Raw genomic sequence first — 19741 nt, 5'->3', positions numbered from 1 at the left:
TTAGGGTTGTTTCGGGTGTTCCAAAGGTTTGAGTAGGTCTGTCTCGTGATTTCAAACTTGTTGGTATGTTCAGAAAGGGCCCAGGAGCCTCGAGCGTCAAACGGACGAGGTTCGAATGAAGTTGGGAATTTGGAGAAGTGTTGAAGCATCTGCTTCTGTCATAACCGCACCTACGGTTGGTCGACCGCAGGTGCGAGACTACAGAAGCGGTCGTAGCCTCGCAGATGCGGCCCAGAGCTGGCCAGGCCAAACCGCAAAAGCGGCTCCCTAGCCACAGAAGCAGCTCCCCAGCTGCAGAAGCGGCTAGGCAGAAGCGGCATCCAGACCGCAGAAACAGTCCCAGCCCTTTTAACCAATTCCACAAATGCGGTCTACTCTCGTAGATGTGGTCCCCTGACTGCAAATGCGGAAACTGCTAAAGCAGTGAGCTTCATTTAAGTTGAGCTCCAGCCATTTTTGACCATTTGGCACTCGGGTATTGAGCGATTTTGGAGCTCTCGAGAAGGGATTTCCACATAGCATCGTGAGGTAAGTTAATCCCCCTTATTTATAAGTTTAACACTCGAGTTTTGGGCAGATTAACACCTAAAGATTTGGAGAAATCATGGGATTAGAGATAGACCTAGGGTTTTAATAAAACTTGTATTTTACCACGAATTTTGGCTATGAAATGAATTAGAAATCATATATTATTGATACTTAGGTTGTAGAGAACAACTTCCTTCGAAAAATTTTGGAATCCGGGCACGTGGGCCCGGGGTCGGATTTTAGGAAACTTGTATTAGTGGTTGGGAAATGGCTTAAATAGCTAGAATTCAATCTTGGAAGCTTATATTGACTAGTTCCTACCTCATTTAACTGGTTTTGGATCGTTCAGCTCCAAATTGAGGGCTTGGGCTCGTTTTTGGTATTGGAAGTGCACTTTGGAGCGAGGTGAGTCTCCTTTCTAACCTAGTAAGAGGGAATTGTTCCCATAGGTGTAGTAATTGAATTAATTGCTATTATATGCGGGGGTTACGTATGCACTAGGTGACGAGAGTCCATGCGTAGCTACTATTATGTTAAGTCCGGGTAGTCTAGGACCCAAAAGCATACTCTATGTGATATTCTTGTAACTTGATGATAAATTCGGATTTGTATGAATTATGTTGATCAAGGTAAATGAGACTAGTAAGAGGAACCTTATCTGCTTGGTCTTTTAGAAGAGAATTTGGATATTCCTATGAATAACTACTCCTCAGATATACATTATCGTCTGCTTGTTGATGAGTTTATTTATATTTGACTGCGTCGCACGTGTGATTCACGAGCGGGGTAATAGATGCATCTATGGTTCGAGCCGTTCGACCCTCGATAGTACACAATTTACTTTTATGTTGGATCGGACCATACGTCCCTCGGTGTTACTTGCGCATGTTTTATTTAGTATTTTCTGTGGACTGAACTTCATATATGCCTTGAAACATAAATGGATACCCATGATATTATCTAAAGAAAGAATTGTTCTTCCTTGCCATAAAATGTTAATTAATTGTGCTATCCATGCTTATTATAAATTCTTTCTCATATTATTTGACCCTAGTAAGTATCAAGTCGACCTCTCGTCTCTACTTCTTCGAGATTAGACGGGATACTTACTGGGTACATATTGTTTATATACTCATACTACACTTCTATACTTAATTGTACAGGATCTGAGGCAGGTGTCTCTGACTATCAGTCTGGTGCGCATCCCTGAGCGGATTTCGAGACTTCTACGGTGAGTTGCTCCCCTTCCCATGTCGTTCAGCAGCCTGAAGGAGTCTCTCTTATGTATTTTTGTTGTCTATTCTGTTTCGGACAGTAGGATAGTGTGATTCTTTTGTATATTCTACTAGTTGCCCACAACTTGTGACACCAGGTCTTGGCACACACATTAGTAGACTATTATTTTGGGATTGTATGATTATTTTGACTTTACTGATCATTTATGATTTTTAGTTCAACTTAAGAAGTCATTGCAATTATTTTGGGTAGAAGTAAATGAGAACTTATTTAGTATTTCCGCATTGTCTTGTCCGGTAATGGTGTTGGCGCCATCATGACCTATTATGGAAATGGGTCATGACACTTATAATGTTACAGATGTTACTCCATATGGAACAATTGAAATTCAACAAACCAATGGAGGAGACAAATTTAAGGTAAATGGTCACAGGTTAAAATTATATTTTGGAGGGCATTTTGAGAAACAACCATCTGTCACTTTGATAGATTGATGAAGTCTACAATTAATAAGTCGAGCTGATGACATTAAACTCAGAACTATGATTCCTTACCCATAGCCATTGAAGGAGAAGCAATGGAGCCTCATAAGTCCAACATAGATTTAAATAGTTAAATGCTTAATCAATTGATCTGGTTAATATCCAGGTTATTGTACAACTAGAACATCTTATGAAGGCCTTTACAAAAACAGAGTCACCTATACATGAGTAACTCCATGGTGATCGGTATGCATAAGTAACTGACTGGTTAATCATTTAATAATGCAATTCATATGTTGGCACAGGTAATTTTCTAGTTTATATACAAACTAGACTTGTTATTTGTACGCAAAAGGTATGTGGTTGCAGTTGCTTTCAAGCTTTCTTCTACAGTTGTATATTTGAAAGCCAAAAAGATCTATATATATATTAGATCCTTTTTTTTAATAATTATGCCTCTTGTAAAGTGTTAATTTATCAAAATAAAGTCTTATCATTCTATATTAAATATATATTTTTTATATTTACCATATAACTTTCTTATTTTTAAGTTTATCTTTATGAAGGCAAGAACAAATATCTTCAATACTTGGCAAGACATTCTGAGATTGAGAAGCATTATGGTCAAAAGCAAGTAGAACTAATAATCTATATGCTAGAACATGCCCCAAATGTCTTTCAAGGCGAAATCCTAGACAACACTGATTTTTGAAATATGAATTTGGCTTTCTTTCTTTACCTCAGTCTTTTCTATATATTGCACAAAAATTTACCACAAAAAAATAAATCACAAGCACCTATTTTGAAGCATGAATACCTATTTTTTTTTATACCTAAATATGCCCAAATTTAAATATCACATTCATGCTTATGATTTGAAGAGTCTTTTTTCAAAAAATAAATTTGGAGCTCATTTTGAAAAAGAATCAGAATTAAAGAAAAAAAAAAGAGATTTATCTTATGTACAAGCATTATAAGTACAACCAAAAAAATGAATAAAAATAATCAATAGCAAATATTTTGAAAGTCTGATCTTAGAAATATTCTGCTCTAAAACTGAAAAAGGCAAGCCACTACAAATATAACTTTTAACCTACCAGTCTGAAGCCAACATTACAAGCCAGAAAAAGTCGTAAAAGATTTTAGAAATTAGTGTTTAGTCTATATTAGTGGAGATAGACATAAAGAGCAAGCCTATGGACAAAAGATGAATAATACTCAATGCAAATGATCATAAAATTATTCATTTCAGAGAAGTCTCAAAAAGAAAGAAGGTACAATTTTTGTTGAATAGAAATAAGTAAAAACGAAGGTAAAGATTTGATGAATATAAAAAATTTATAAAGTTTGAAATCATGATAGATTTTGTTTGATTAAATTTTAATTTTACAAGAGTAGCCATAATTTTGAAACAAATAAAATAGTAATATACCTTTTTTTAAAATTCTTTTCCTCGAGGACGAGCAAAAATTCAAATATGGAGGCATTTGATGGATATAAATTATTCATATATTTTAATATAAAAATATAATATTTTAGGTATAAAATATGACCAATTTATATCCTATTCTCGAACTTTTCTAAAAGTCTTACAAGGAAAAAGAATACATGGAAAAAGAGAAAAAAAAAAGAACCTACAGTTCAAGGAAGAAGGATGCATCCGTGATAACTTCATCTAAGACTACACAAAGTCAAGAGATACAAAAGTTATGGCAAATTCTCACCAAAATTTCATGACAAATTACCATGTCAATTTCTCATCAAGTTCATATGATATATTGATATTATCTTGCAAGTTCTAACCAAGGCCTTGTAGGAATTTTCCTATAAATAGGCATATATTTGTAGAAGAAATGCATCCCACTTTGTATCCAATTTTCAATCTAGTTTTTTTAGTTTCTAAAGAGAAAGAGAAGAGTAATATTGGTCTCTTTCTCTTTGTAGTAAAAATATTCTTAGTTTTTGAAAGTATTTTTTAGCTTTTCTTACTTCATAATGGAGTAATTTCTTTTTGTTGGGATAGTTGATGAAGCTTGACATAGTTATAATATTATCTCAGTTTCATTGCATTCTTGGCTTGAAATACTATTTACATTTCATATTGTGCTGGAATGATGATTTTTTAAACATTATTATCACATATAGATATTTATATCTAAGTTATTCTTACATTAATTTTGTAATTCTCACGGCGCAAAATTAATATATAATAACTGATGAATAGAATATTAGAGTGAAAGTAATTTTTAGTAAGATTATTATTTCAAGTCTATAATCTTGCTTTCCTCAGTTTTAATTCTCACGGAGGAATTGTTGAAGGCAAGATTATTGATTTTCTAGTAAAAATATTCTCACGATGTTTTTACTACGCATGAGCACAATTCAAGCAAGATATTTCGGTTTAATCGTCACTAGTTTTAAATTAATTAATTAACATAACCTCACGGAGTGTTAATTAATTATTTATTTCTTAGTGTAAAAATATAATTGTATTAGCAATAAGCAATTATTATTTAGAAAAATACGTATAAACTGAGAATTTATTGTAATGATATATCAAGTGAATTTAATGATTCTCAACTCTTTTTAAATATAAACCTTTTGGAAGAAAATTGTTCCAAACACACCTTTCATCAATTTGATTCTCTCAAATTGTAATCAAAATATGACAAGTATGTAGCTTAGATTGTCCAATCTCTGCGGGATGATATCATAAACTATACTAGAATTTGACAGAGTACGAGCAGAAAATCCTATACACATTAGCTTCGTCAAAAACTTGTTGGTATATTCGAACGGGGTCCTGGGGGCCCCGTGTGTGATTCGGATCGAATCCAGAACGATGTGGACTTAATCTCATTGCTGCAACTGGGCAGTGTCTGGCGCAACCGCACCTGCGCACTATTGGCCCCAAGTGCAGAGTTGCAAATGCAAGGGGTTGATCGCAGAAGCGAATGGAGTCCTGCCCAACTGGGACCGCAGATGTAGTCAGAGTTCCGTAGAAGGGGACTCGCAAAAGCGATTGGGGAGGCACAAAAGCGAAAAGGCTAGCCAAGCCTAGGGTCACAGAAGCGGAGCCCCTTTCGCATGAGCGAGAGCGCAGATGCGCATTTTAGTCCGTAGAAGCGGAGGTTGCTGGGCTAAGTCATGGACGCACCTGCGATGGAATTTTTGCAGGTGTGGAGCCACAGATGTGGTTGTGGGTTCGCAAGTGCGAATTCCTAGGCAGAAAAAGACCTAAGTAGGGGATTTGATTTCAAAATCCATTTTTGGACCTAGTGAGCTCGGTTTTTGGCAATAGTTTGGGAGATTTTCAAGGAAACTTTGGGGTAAGAAATCCTAAATCGATATTTCGCTAAATTACATGGATCCATTATTAATTTCATCATTTAATTAGTAATTTGAGATGTAAAATTTGGGGAAAATTGTGAAAACCTCTTAGTCTAAAATTTTGGGATTTGAAAGGCGATTTAAAGTCGGATTTGAGTAATTCTTGTATGGTTGGACTCGTTATCGAATGGTCAGATTTTAATTTTTGTCAGGTTCTGAGACGAGAGCCCGGATTGATTTTTTGAGTTGACTTTTTATTCCTTTGCAAAGATCGTAATTTTATTGTTCGAAATAGTTTCCTATTGTTTATATTTATAGTATGAAGTTATTTTGGCTAGACTCCAGCCGTTCGGAGTTGGATAATTGAGGGAAAGGCCTATTAGTGGATTGAGTTAGCATGATTTGAGGTAAGTGACTTGACTAACTTTGTGTGGGAGAATTACCCCTTAGGATTGGTGTTGTTTGTGAAAGCCGTATATGCAAGGTGATGAGTGTGTGCACTGGCTAAATGTGGAAATTATCGATTTTAGCTATGTAGATTCCTTTCATGCCTTAATTGAGTTATCTTAACATGTTATCTTCATTATCATTAGTATACTTTCACATGATCTACTTGTCTTATCTCTTACTTGTTAATTGCTCTACATGTTTAGTTGAAATTCTTGTTTTCCTTATTCCATATTCATTATGCAACCGTTGAATTCTTTACTTGAAGTTGTTATTCTTGGAATATCTTGTTATTAAAAGAGGTATTGAGTTATAAAGGTCGTGATTCACATTGAGGCAAAGTGTTAAGTTGTGAAATACTACTCTGTTGAGTTATTCACTTCCGTTGTTATTGTTGAAACTCTTTTATACATTGTGGTTGAGTCATGGGCTATTTATTGTGAAAACACTGTTATTGATGATTTCTTTGGCAAGTTGTGATGTTTGGCACTTGAGGTGTGATTTGTAATACATTGTGATATTGATACGTATGTGGTGGTATAAAGTTTTGGGGTTGAAATGCATGTAGTGAGATAAGGTGGGCTTGATACACATGGCTAGTAGGGGAACTAATAGAAGCCATGCGGTGCGATAAGGTCGGCTAAAACGCAGGATACTATTTCTGGAACATGATTTTAAAACTAAATGTAAGGATCCCGCGGTGATATAAAAAAAGATTGTGATTTATTTTTTGTGATTTGAGACTACAAGACGGTACCTCGGTAGTGACTCTTGTTGGTATTTCTCTATTGCTGCACTTGTCTTTGTTTTTTTTGGTTTCCTTAGCATATCATTCCTTATTTTTACCATATTGCATTATTTGCTTTAGTTTTGGGTAGCTAACCTTGATATGTTATTTGTTGTTTCAATTTCATTGCTATCATTACTACACATCCATACACTTGTACAGTTTTTCTTATTTAATCTAGTAGGGCCTTGACCTGACCTAGTCACTACTCTACCAATGTTAGGCATGGCACTTACTGGGTACCGTTGTGGTGTACTCATACTACACTTATGCACATCTTTTTTGTGCAGATCCAGGTACCTCCTATCAGCCCAGGTATTAGCAAAAGTTCAATTGCGAAGACTTCAAGGTACACCTACCGGCGTCTACAGGCCTCGGAGTCCCTCTCTACCTAGATTTCTTTATTTCATTATCCTTTTATAGACATTGATGTATAGGACTATTCAGTACTACTACTTAGAGCTTGTGACTTATATTCGTCGGGTTTTAGGAGTTGTATATGCTGAGTTGCATAGTTTATTTAATATAGTTTCTGAGTTTTGAGACTTTAATTATTATTTCAGTTATTTCTGCATGAATGTTAGGCTTACCTAGTATTAGAGACTAGGTGCCATCACGATAACCTACGGAATGAGATTGTGGTCGCGCCAAGTTGGTATCAGAGCTCTAGTTTCATAGGTGTTACGAGTCACAAGAAGCTAATAGAGTCTTGCGGATCGGTACGGAGATGTCTGTACTTATCTTCGGGAGGCTATGAAACTGTAGGAAAAGCTTCGCTTCTTTGATTCCTTATCATGAAAATTTGATGACTTCGAAATTCTAAACCTCTATCTTTCTATTCTCTGATAGATGGTGACGACATGTACAACTGGATCGGATGATCAGACACCTGCGGCCCCTGCTAGAGTTGCGAGAGGCCGAGGCCAGGGCAGAGGCCGAGGAAGGGCATGTGGTGCAGCCAGAGCACCGGCCCGAGATGCTATAGAGGAGCCACTAATAGTTCCAGTTGGAGGGCAGGTATCTGATGCGCCTGTTATTGCCCTTGTACGTCAGGAGACCCTCGCCTAATTTTTGAGCATGTTTGGCACTCTAGCTCAGGCAGGGTTGAGTTCCCTAGTCTCGGCTTTGAGCTGGTTAACCTCAGCCCGATATCGAAGAAAGCTTTCATGATGGAGTACCGAGGCATGCAAAAAGGTAAAAGGGGAAAGACGTGAGAAATATCAAGAATTAAGTCAGAGGATGAAAGAGTGTAACAGTGTCTTACCTGATTCAGCGCCTGTTGCACTTTGTTGAACAGGCACGGCACGCCTACCTCATTCATTTTTGTCTGGTCTTCTTCGGTTACTAGGCACCAGAGGTAACTCGCTACTCCTACGGGAGCAGAAAGAATCTGAGCATCCTCCGGGATGGTGATAATTATTGACCTCTTATGGTCGGGATCCGTACTTAGGGTGGGAAACTGGTTGATCAACTTTGGGCTTGAATTCATCCCACCGGTCACTGAATATGACTACTTCCTCGGCACCTCCAGGTTTCCCAACCCGGTGAAGTCTTCCAAAGTGGCCGAGTCCATACCCTCGAAAAAGGAACAAAGGGGATCGTTCGCACCATGGGCCCTTTCGTTGGATTGCTCCTTCACCGTTTGAGCCTCCTCGAGCATGAACTCGGTATAAGAAAATGATCCTGAAATATCTATTACATCAGGTGCCTCTTTCAAGGCGTGGCTGGTATCCTGGGAAGTCTTAGTCTCGATCTCTTCATCAGTTTCCCTGGTTTGAGGGAGATCAGCCTCATGGATCTCCTCTTCAACAATAGCCGGCTCCTCGGGAGGTGTCGGCTCACGGGCCACAAATGTATCAAACTCTTCGGGCTCACCCCCAAAAGTATGTCTGAGTCAGGTGCTCGAGAGCTCGAACTTTTCTTTGGATTGCGAGCCAACATTCTCTTTGTTTTCTTCTTGTCTGAGCTCGGGGAGCCCGGAGCCTTACTTTTCTTCTTCTCTCCTGCTGCAGCGAAGGGACCAACAGATAGATCCTCATCCCCTACTTTAGGCTTAAGCTTAATGGTTTTAGGCAAACCTGCAGAGGGAAAAATGAAGGAAAGAGGGTAAGTATGATGCGAATAGAAGAGCCAGATGTTACCTATATGAGGAAGGGTCTTACCATGAGAACACGTTTTCTAGCGACCCGTCGAGAGTTTGCGCCATGAGCGCTCGGAATAAGGTATCTATGAGTAAATTCCCTCGATCCACTCCATGAACCGAGGGACAGCATTTGGTACTCGAGCAACAGCTGCACCACCACGAGTACTGGTAAGGAAAGAGCAGATCAATATAAAATTAATGTTTAACGGGAAGCTGTACTTACGATATGCATTCCACTTCTCTTGGAATGGCATGAACTCGGACGGTATCAGGTCTTCGATCCTTACCCAGACAAAACTTTCCTTCCAGCCCGATCTCGGTCCTCATCGATACTCAAGAATGGGGCCTTGCTGGCCTGGTGTGATGGTGAATCGGCGGGATTCGGTCTTATTCACGAAGTGACGAAGAAGTATCATGATCCTCCACAGTGATAGATGAATGTGACCGAGGCATACCTCTACCTCTGGCAGAATTTAATAATCACCGGGTCCATCGGACCCAATGTGAAGGGATAAGTGTAAACACTTATATTTTCTTCAACATGGGTAGTAATGTCCTCCTTGGGGTCGGGGACCACTATGTCCTTGCCTGCTAGTTGCAGTCTTTCCCGACCTCGGGGGCATTTTTGGTGATTGAGCATATATATCTTGATGCCTCCTCACACCGACCCTGCACCGACGAGGGCTTCTCAACCTTAAAGTCATCGTCGACCGAACAACCCCCGGGAACGAAAATTTTCAATGGAGGTTTGGTAGCCGGTTCATCGATAGTCATGTCAGCAACGGACCTCCCGAGGACTACCACATCGGGAGTGGTTTCATCAATTTTGGCGGTAGGTTGAGGAGAATAAGTGACTTTTGGGGAACAGATTTGGAAGTTTTGGCCATTTTTATCTGGAAAAGGCTTGAAAATTTTGAGGAGAGGCTGAAAGATGAAGGTCAAATGCACTGATATGGGTAGAAAGTAAAAACTTGCAACTTACTGAGAAATATTAAAGAACAGAGGTAAAAATATTAGAGTATGGAGAATGGTAGTAATATCCTGAAAACTCAAGGGTAGAAGCTTGGTGAAAAGATGAAAAATGAATGAAGGAAGGAAGTATTTATAGAAGGTTCGCGCCGTTTCGCATTCAGGGATGACCAGATGATGACTGATGCGTGTTTGAAGTCATAATGACACGACTGACTAGACTTTTCGGATTCTTTATCGTTTCTATCACGGCGTATTGGGGAAGGAATCAAAGTGCATATGTCGTTTCTCGCCGTTTCCGTAAACTTACTCTCCGAGAAATGAGGGGGCTATCTGTATATGGGTAAAACTAAGCCCTTTGGATGCCTCGGCTATCGATGAAGTAAACGGAGCAGAGATGTGACTGTAAAGAACCGAAATCGAGGCAAGGAGCCCCACGAATCGAGGTCCGAACAAAACACCCGCCTTCGGACAAATCGGGGTCACACCCTCAGTTCCGATTTGAATCCCTAAACTTTGGAGAACATTATTAGATAATCGAGCACGACTAACAAAGGGTCGTGATATCCGTGCCCGAACGGATGTTACGGCGTGAATCTCGGAACGAACCGGCAGAAGATCAGTGATTAGTAAAACGAAAGATTTTACCTTTTATAAAATTGTACTTAGGGTAAAACTCCTATAGGAGTCTGACTATTCATTAGGATGATTGTAACACGCATACCAAAGAAATTTTATTCTTATTTTCTTTGCTATTCAAAGTTCTTACTGTTTTTCATCAGTTTTTCATTATTACAAGCCCGAGATCGAAGGCAGCCATTACATTAAAGCTATTACTGAGTCCGGGTTCACTCCTCATAATTGGTTTGACAATTTATCACGTTCTTTATTTGTTTAATCTAACACAATTTATCATTTGTATTGAATTGATCCGCATATCCTTAAAATCACTTATAAATTTAATTGTTATCCGTTTTTTATGGTAAATATGGTTAGAGTCAGAAATTCTTTCCGGGAACAACATATATTAAAGATTAATAAGAATATTAGTAAATCAAAGTGTGTTTTACTAACAACTGGGCTTTGGTATTTTAACAGTATCACTTTTAGTTTTTAATTTAATTTCGTTAGTTAAATCAAATGTGTTCTACTTTAGCAAAGTTAAGGGATTAAAAATGCTCAAGAATATAATTTAAAAAAACAAAAATGGACCTACTCCCATGAATAAGGGACCACAAGGAAAAAGGCAAGCTGACTTAGATGTGGCGTTCATTCTTGATTGATGTAGCTTTGTCGTCTATTTGGTACGAACGAGGCACAGAACAACATTCTCTTTCTGGCAAGTGAAGATATACTTCTAACCTCTCAGTAATCAAATGATCACGCAAGGCAAAAATTATTTAACTCGAATTTTTCTGGTAAAAAGAATGATAGGATTCCTAATTATTCAGACCAAAATCGATTCATATGTCTTGATCAGTATAATCTCGTATATTCATATATTCTCCACGAGAATTCTAATTTATTTTCAAAAAGGTGATAGGCTAAAATTCATAAAAATTTATGTCTGAGTATTGTCGGAGCAAGTATTTTAAGTATAAAAAAGTAATAAAGTTAAAAAATTGAGATAAAATCCGGGTCAAATCAAACATTACCTGGTAATGATTACCATGACAAAAAAATTTACCCTATATAAAATGAGAAATAGAGGGAACACTATATGTATGGATGGTTGGTTCTCGTGAAGCAGAATGCCATTGGTGTGCGCATGTCTGTTGTCGTGGATTCGATTATAATAGTTTCAGTTTTTACCAGCCTAATTAGCTTTCTTTCCGGTAGTAATACTAATTAAGTCTTCATAAGATTATTATCAGCTTTGGTATGGTATAACGAGAAATGAATAATAACAAGTTCCTAAAGAGATCGATGCTGAATAAGTTGACCCGTACCACCAACTCAGTAGACAAACCACAAACGACGCCTAAGTTCACCTTGGAACGGATTGATGAGAACAAATTAAATTACTGCCACTACTAGAAATTTGGCCAAAATCGATCGCGGCCAACTGACCGACGGTCAGACAAAAAACTGATCGAAATACCGACCGAAGTCGGTCGGGTTTTCAAATATTTTATTTTTTAATTTCTTTTTACGAAACCAACCAACTTCGGTCGCTATTTTTTACCGACCAGCCTAATTTTGACAGATTAAAGTCGGTCGAAAATCGATCGGTCTTTCCAGTTTCCTACCGATTTCAATCGGTATTTCTGGACAAGTTTAGGCAGTTTTCTAGTAGTGTTCTTTAATGATTTATCTGAAGTGTTCTAGAGAAGGAATTAAAAAATTTACATTAAAATATGTTTAGCTTAATGCATATTTTTTTAAAGTTCACAGAATTTGAGTAGAGAACATTGAAATTTATTAAATATTTGTATGCATTTTAATTCGTCACGACCCAAAATCTCATGGATCGTGAGGACTAGGTAAGGCTAGTACATGCTGAGAATTTACATAAATAACCAACTTAATTTCAAAATATTAACTGATAACTGAAATAATATAGCTGAATCGAACAACAACCATACAACCCCAAAACCGGTAATACAGAGTCATAAGCTCTACCGAGTTCACTAAAAATATCTAAATACAACGCTGTTTTGGAATGAAAATAAAAGTGGTAATAAAATACAAGAGAAGGTGACTCTAAAATATGCAAATGCAATAGCAGGTATACCTTGAAGTCTCCACAGCAAATCACAAGCAGCTAACTAACGTCCGGCACACTCCGAGGTACCTGGACCTGCACAAAAGTATGCAAAAGCATAGTACGAGTACACCACAATCGGTACCCTATAAGTATTATAACTAACCTCAATGGAATAGTATTGAGCTACAAGTTAAGACACCTACTAAACATAAACACTTATGCAAAGTATTAATATAAAGCTAACAAAAGAACGAATATCAATATAAAGCTAAATGAAAAGTAAAAGAAACAAATGACAACAAGGAGTAAACAGGTGATAAAGCAGCAAAATAATTAGAACACAGTTAAAGTACCAGCAAAACCAATTAAGCAAAACAAATGATAACCAAATAATCAAGCAGTTCTAACTCAAGGTTTACAACGAGAATCACTACGAGGTACCACAACTCATAATCAGAAATCACGAGTTCCAAATAACAAATCATATACACATAGCACGTTGTGCCCACGTTATCAATCACAACCGCACTAACAACTTACGTGCCAATATCAAAATCCGTCCGGCATGGTCGCAAACTCAATATCGCAATTAGCCTGGCATGGTCACAGGCTCAATATCACAATCTGCCAGGCATGGTCATAGACTCTTGGAGTAGTATAAATGATACATTACAGTGTATGCATGTGCAAGTGTACTATCATGGCTCAAGTTAACATTAAATATCAGAGAAACCAAATAGCACATTAGAAACAACACAACAAATAACGTAATAGACATGACACACACAAGGAAGTCACACCACCACATGAATATCATCAATAATATGTCCCTAGGCCATCACGTATCATCCCTGACATAGCCCCATTTGTCTTGCCGCGTGCATAATGATAAAGTAAATGTCCGATTTGTCTCGTCACATGCGCTCTCTCTCTCTCTCTCTCTCTCTCTCTCTCTCTCTCTCTCTCTCTCTCTCTCTCTCTCTATATATATATATATATATATATATATATATATATATATATATATATATATATATATATATATATATATGTGTTAACTCATCGCATATGCAGTATCAATAATAACAATAGTACAACAAAACCTTGTGCAAATACCCCGACAATGCTCTCAATAAGTCCACAACAATAATTTTGTGTGACGTATTTTGCGCTTTGTCAAATTTTGGCGGTGTTGCCAAGGATTGGAAATCATTAGTGTTCATAATTATTATTGATGCTAATTCAGGAACCAATTTATTTTCGTTTTCACGTTTTTCTCATTTGAGTGCAGGCAGCAGGTTAAGTTTGGTGGTATATGACTCGATCCTCCTCCAAGGACTTGGTGTCGTACAACCCAGAATTGGACAAGCACTTGTGGTAGTTGAGAAAGGAGAATGAATCAAGTGGATCTGTCTTGGGTCAGACTTCGACTCAAGATAAATGGTAAACAACGAAAAGGATAGGGTAGACTTAGCTGCAAGAGAGGCAGCACAATAGAGAGAACAAGCTGCATGGTTACCAGCTGAGGCAGCCCTTAGAGCTACTAATGAGATTGTCGAAGAGGATGGGGGTAGAAGATTCAATTTAAATCGACCCATGGTTGCAAGCAAGTTTGAAAATACGGCCCCTAGTCCTGGGAGATCATTGGGAGATTACACCAAACCATTTTACAACCAATGACAATCCAGTGTGAGACCCCCACCCATTGATGCTAACAGTTTTGAACTCAAGCATGGAGTCATCCAGACTATTCAGAACAATTGCATCTTCAGAGTCAAACACTACGAAGATCCTAATAGTCATCTGATGGACTTCGATAAAATTATGAACACATTCTGTTATAATGGAGCATCACATAATGCTATCTACCTCAGAGCATTTTCTTTCTCACTAAAGGATGATGCAAAGTAGTGACTACGGGGTCTATCCGTACATGGGAAGATATGCCTACCAAGTTCCTAGACAAGTACTTCTCTACCGCTAAGACTGGAAAAATGAGGAAGAAGATTCGCAATTTCAGCCAATGAGAAGGAGAAACTACGTTCAAAGTATGGGAACGGTTGAAAGAGTTGTTACAAAGATGCCCTCATAATGGAATAGAGCAATGGACGCAACTCCAGAATTGTTGGGATCGGTTAACTCCTGCATCAAGACTAAATATTTCAGTAGGAGGCCCGCTTATGAAGAAAACTCTAGAAGAAGTTGTCACTCTTCTGAATGAACTATCTGAAGATGCGGATCAATGGCATATTGATCAAAGTGAACGAAGAAGGTCAGTAGGTATGCACCAAGTAGAATCGACTATTGCAATGCAGGCCCAGATAGTAGCTATGGCTAAGGATATCAAGAAGTTAACCCTGGACTAGGTAAAGAATCAACCACGTGTAGGATGTAATATTTGCGGAATGGGACACCCAACACATGAGTGTCAAGCCTCCTCTGCATAGGAAGAATTGAATACAGTGGAAAACTTTAGCAGACGAAACTATCAAGGAGGTAATAACTTAAATTCCATGGGACAAAGACATCCAGGTTTCTCGTGGAGCTATTCAAGTGGGAGACTAAATTCATAGCAGCAGCAAAATCCTAGAGCACCAGGGCAAGGACCTCTTAGTTTTCAAAAGCAGCAAAGGCAACAGTACCAACCTCCACAGCCTAACCATTCGAGTCTAGAGGATCTAATGAAGGCATTCATCAACAAACCAGATGAAAAATTTAAGACTCAGGGCACAGCCATCCGGGAACAGGGCATAACCATTTGAAATTTAAAAAGACAGATGGGACAGATTTCAAACTTGTTATTTAAAAGGGCTCTTGGGACTCTACCCGTTGATACAGAAAGAACCCAAAGGAAACAACCAAAGTTGTCTCTCTAAGAAGTGGAAAAACATTAGCTGAACCAGTTGTAAAAGCTAGACCTGGGGTGGAGAACAAGTAGACTGAGACACTAGAAGAGCAGAAGAGGGAAGAACAGAAATGCCAGAGTAGTGGTGTACAAAAAGAGATTGAAGAAAACAGACACATGCCAGCTTTGTCATTCACTCAAAAAATAAGGCTGAAAAAATTAGACAATTGCTTTGGGCAGTTCTTGGAGATGCTCAAGCAACTATATGTGACATCCTTTTTATAGAGGTTCTCACTTAGATGAATGCATATGCTAAGTTCTTGAAGGAAATCTTTTCCATCAAGAGGAAATTAGAGGAGACAATAGTGATCAAGTTGAATGCCCACTACAGTGCCATATTACAAAATAAAATTCCTCAAAAGTGTGGGGACCCAAGAAGCTTCACCATACCATGCTCGTTGGGGAGTGAGAATTTCGATAAGGCTCTTTGTGATTCTGGTACTTCTATAAATCTAATGCCTTTGTCTATGTTCAAGAAATTGGAAGGTGAGCGTGGAGTGATCAAATCCATACCAGTGTACCTACAACTGGCTGACTAGACCACCATCTTGCCTGAAAGAATTATCGAGGATATTCTAGTATGGGTGGACAAGTTTGTGTTCCCCGTGGACTTTATTGTGGTGGACATGGAGGTGAACAAGGAGGTTCCTCTAATTCTAGGGAGACCTATTCTATGTACAAGTACAACAATTCTTGATATCTATAAAGGACATCTTATACTGAGAGTGGGTAACGAAAAAGTGGTATTCCAGATGAAGAGAATGATGAAACACCCCAAGGATAAGGCATCTGCATACTTGTGTTTCAAGCTTGAAGTTGTTGGGGAGTTGATTGCAAAAATATAAGTTTGACAAGCTTGTAAGGATACTCTAGAGAGGTGTGTTAGGATGAAGATCCTGAATTAAATAAAGAGGATGAAACTCTTGAGACTGGGGATCAAGTGGTTGATGAGGAGGAACTCAAAAAGGAGGCTTCTATGACTAGCGTTGAATTGAAAGTACTCCCTACTCATTTGAAATATGTTTTTTCTTGAAACTAACAAATTTTTTGTGATTATTTTTGCTTACTTGATAGGTGCACAGGGACAAAGGTTGGTGGAGTTATTGAGAAAGTATAAGAAAGTCATTGGTAAGACCATAACTAACATTGTAGGAATTAGTACAATAATTTGCATACACAAAATTTTGATGGAAGAAAATAGCAAGCCAGTGTCGCAACCCCAACGCAAGCTGAATAAAATCAGGTGGAGGTAGTGCATAAGGAGATTATCAAGTTGCTAGACGCGGAAGTGATTTTCCCTATCTCTGATAGCCAATGGACCAATCATGTGCAAGTTGTACCTAAGAAGGGGGCATGACAGTGGTGAAGAATGGAGACAATGAATTGATCCCAACAAGAAAAGTCACTGGATGGAGATTTGTACTGATTATAGAAGGCTGAATGATTCAACAAGAAAAGACCACTTTTCACTCCCCTTTATTGATCAGATGCTCGAGAAAGTGGCTGGACATGGTTGTTACTTTTTCTTGGATAGGTACTCAGGCTACAATCAAATACCCATCGACCCAGAAGATGTTGAGAAGACTACTTTCACTTGCCCGTCAGATACTTTTACTTACAGGAGATGACATTTGGGTTGTGTAATACACCGACCACTTTTCAGATGTGCATGATGTCTATATCCTCTGATTTAAACGGGAAACATCTAAAGGTATTCATGGATGATTTCACTCTATTTGGTAATGATTTTGATGACTATTTGAAAATTTTGGAGCTTATGATTGAACATTGGGAAGCCACTCACCTGGTTCTTAAGTGGGAGATGCTACTTTATGGTGAAAGATGGGATCATTTTGGGTCACAAGGTGACTGCATATGACATTGAATTTGACAGAGTAAAGGTTGATGTAATTGCTAGACTTCCTCCACCAAATTCTATGAAGAGCATGAGGAGTTTCTTGGAACATGTTGGATTCTATAGAACGTTCATCAAAAACTTTTACAGCATTACCAAGACATTGACTGTATTGCTAGCGAAGGATGTTAAGTTTGTATTCGTTGTGGAGTGCTTAAGGGGATTCGAATTGATAAAAGAAAAACTTGTTAGCGCACATATTATGGTGACACCTGATTGGAGCCAGTCATTTGAAATAATATGTGATGCCAGTGATGTTGCTGAGAGAGCAGTTCTGGGGCTAAGAAAAGATAAGATATTTAGGCCCATCTACTATGCAAGTAGGATGTTGAATGATGCTCAAGTGAACTATGCCACTACTGAGAAAGAGTTCTTTGTTGTGGTCTTTGCTTTTGACAAGTTTAGATCATATCTTGTGGGGAGTAAGGGAATTATGCACATAGATTACTCAGCTTTGAAATATTTGTTGAGTAAGAAAGAGTCCAAGTCATGTCTGATACAGTGGGTGTTGTTTCTCTAAGAGTTTGATTTGGAGATCAAGGATAGGAAGGGCACTAAAAATCAAGCTGCAGATCATCTATCTCGACTTGAGAGACCGTCGATTAAGACATCGGAAATAAGGGAAGAGTTCCCTGATAAACAAATTTTCTCCATTTTTACGATCTCTAAAAGTCTGCCTTGGTATGCTGATGTAGCCAACTTTTTGGCTAGTGGCTGGTTGCCGCATGACCTCTCTCGTGATATGTCACGACCCAAACCAATGGGCCTCGATGAGCACATGGTGACTTACTCAACCGAGTACCAATGAAACATATCTTTCTTATCGTACTATCATTGGTAACTGGGCCAACATGCCCACAACTCGTAATGTATAACTATAAGTGGGAAAGCACTGTATCAATGAACCATCTTTCTTTAAATATGAATACACATGGGCCGTCAAGGCCTATGACATACTGTACAAAATGAACCTCTATCCACAAAGACTCTAAGAGTATTTGAAATCAAATGGGACAGGGTACCGGCCTACCCATAAGTCTATAGTAAAATTCTGACACGATGACTCAGACTCGGCTGCACTCCAGATGAGGTGGAGTCTTATCAATCCTTCACTGAATGCTAACCTCGTCTACTATGAGGGCTCATCAAACTGATTGTTGATACATGCAGGCATGAATGCAGCGTCCCCAACAAAAGGACGTCAGTGCGAATAATGTATCGAGTATGTAAGGGACATAAATAAATATATAAAAGACATGGAAGAAACATAGAGTAAATGACTTAACCTGTAAGTCTGGATAACTCTGTAAATCATGAAATACTTATAGTGTCATGCATATGCATATGAATGTCACGTCGTGCATAGGTACATGTGTTCATAACATCATCAAGCCTCTGAGGGCATCCCATCATATCATCTTGGCCACTATGGGCAAAATCATCAATGTATACCAGCTGATCAGGTGGTGATGCGTATATAACACTGTAACCTTTTCATATATATATATATATATATATATATATATATATATATATATATATATATATATATAAGAAGTATAAATGAATACAATGCATGAGAAGTACGTCAATAAAATCTTTCGGAATATCATAAGACCATTATGACTTTGATTAATATCATGAAGTAAACTTTATCAACTTACATATTTTCTGAGACCCATAAACAGATGATAGAATAATAGGACACATGGGAAATCAATAACGTAGGCATCTCTACTATTTCTATGAATAGAGTCATTTATGGAAATTTTACATTTGCTCGTTTCGTCTATATCGTATGGATCATGCCAAAAAGAAAAGAAGAGATAGCCTTAACATACCTGAGTTGATTCTCTTGGCAATCCCTATAATACATGTCAATTGCGACAACACATAATGGCGAGATCAAAGTAGAAAAAAATCCGTATGATTTTCTTGAGAAAGATTCTACTGTGCTCTCTTAAAATTGCAAATCTCATTGCGATTACACAGTATAACTTCATTGCAAATCTCTTAGAATTTCAAATCTATATTGAAACTTCATCCGTCTCTTGGCACACATAGAATCATACCTTAATAAGGTAAATCTCTTAAAATTATTGGCTTTTGTGGGCCCTACTTGATAGGGATGACTTGGCCAAAGAATGCCCAAATTATGCCACCTTGCAACATAATTTAAAAGTCATTAGATTGACTACATCTTGCTTCCACGTTGGGGTTCATTATTTATCCAAAATATCTTAATTAATTACCAATTTTTTAATTAACTTGGTAATTTCCCACTAATCCAAT

The 19741-nt window shown here is 38.0% G+C and overlaps 1 non-coding gene across 1 annotated transcript; it reads right to left on the bottom strand.

Annotated features, from left to right (window-relative positions):
- Positions 1–14620: 14620 nt before the first annotated feature.
- On the bottom strand, positions 14621–14727 carry LOC142182377 (small nucleolar RNA R71). Its single transcript, XR_012711213.1, has one exon. It is a non-coding gene; the product is annotated as a small nucleolar RNA R71 (small nucleolar RNA).
- Between the last annotated feature and the right edge of the window lie 5014 nt (positions 14728–19741).

Source organism: Nicotiana tabacum, chromosome 6 (genome assembly GCF_000715075.1).
Source record: "Nicotiana tabacum cultivar K326 chromosome 6, ASM71507v2, whole genome shotgun sequence".
Classification (NCBI taxonomy): Eukaryota; Viridiplantae; Streptophyta; class Magnoliopsida; order Solanales; family Solanaceae; genus Nicotiana; species Nicotiana tabacum.
This window is presented reverse-complemented; position numbering and strand designations above follow the sequence as displayed.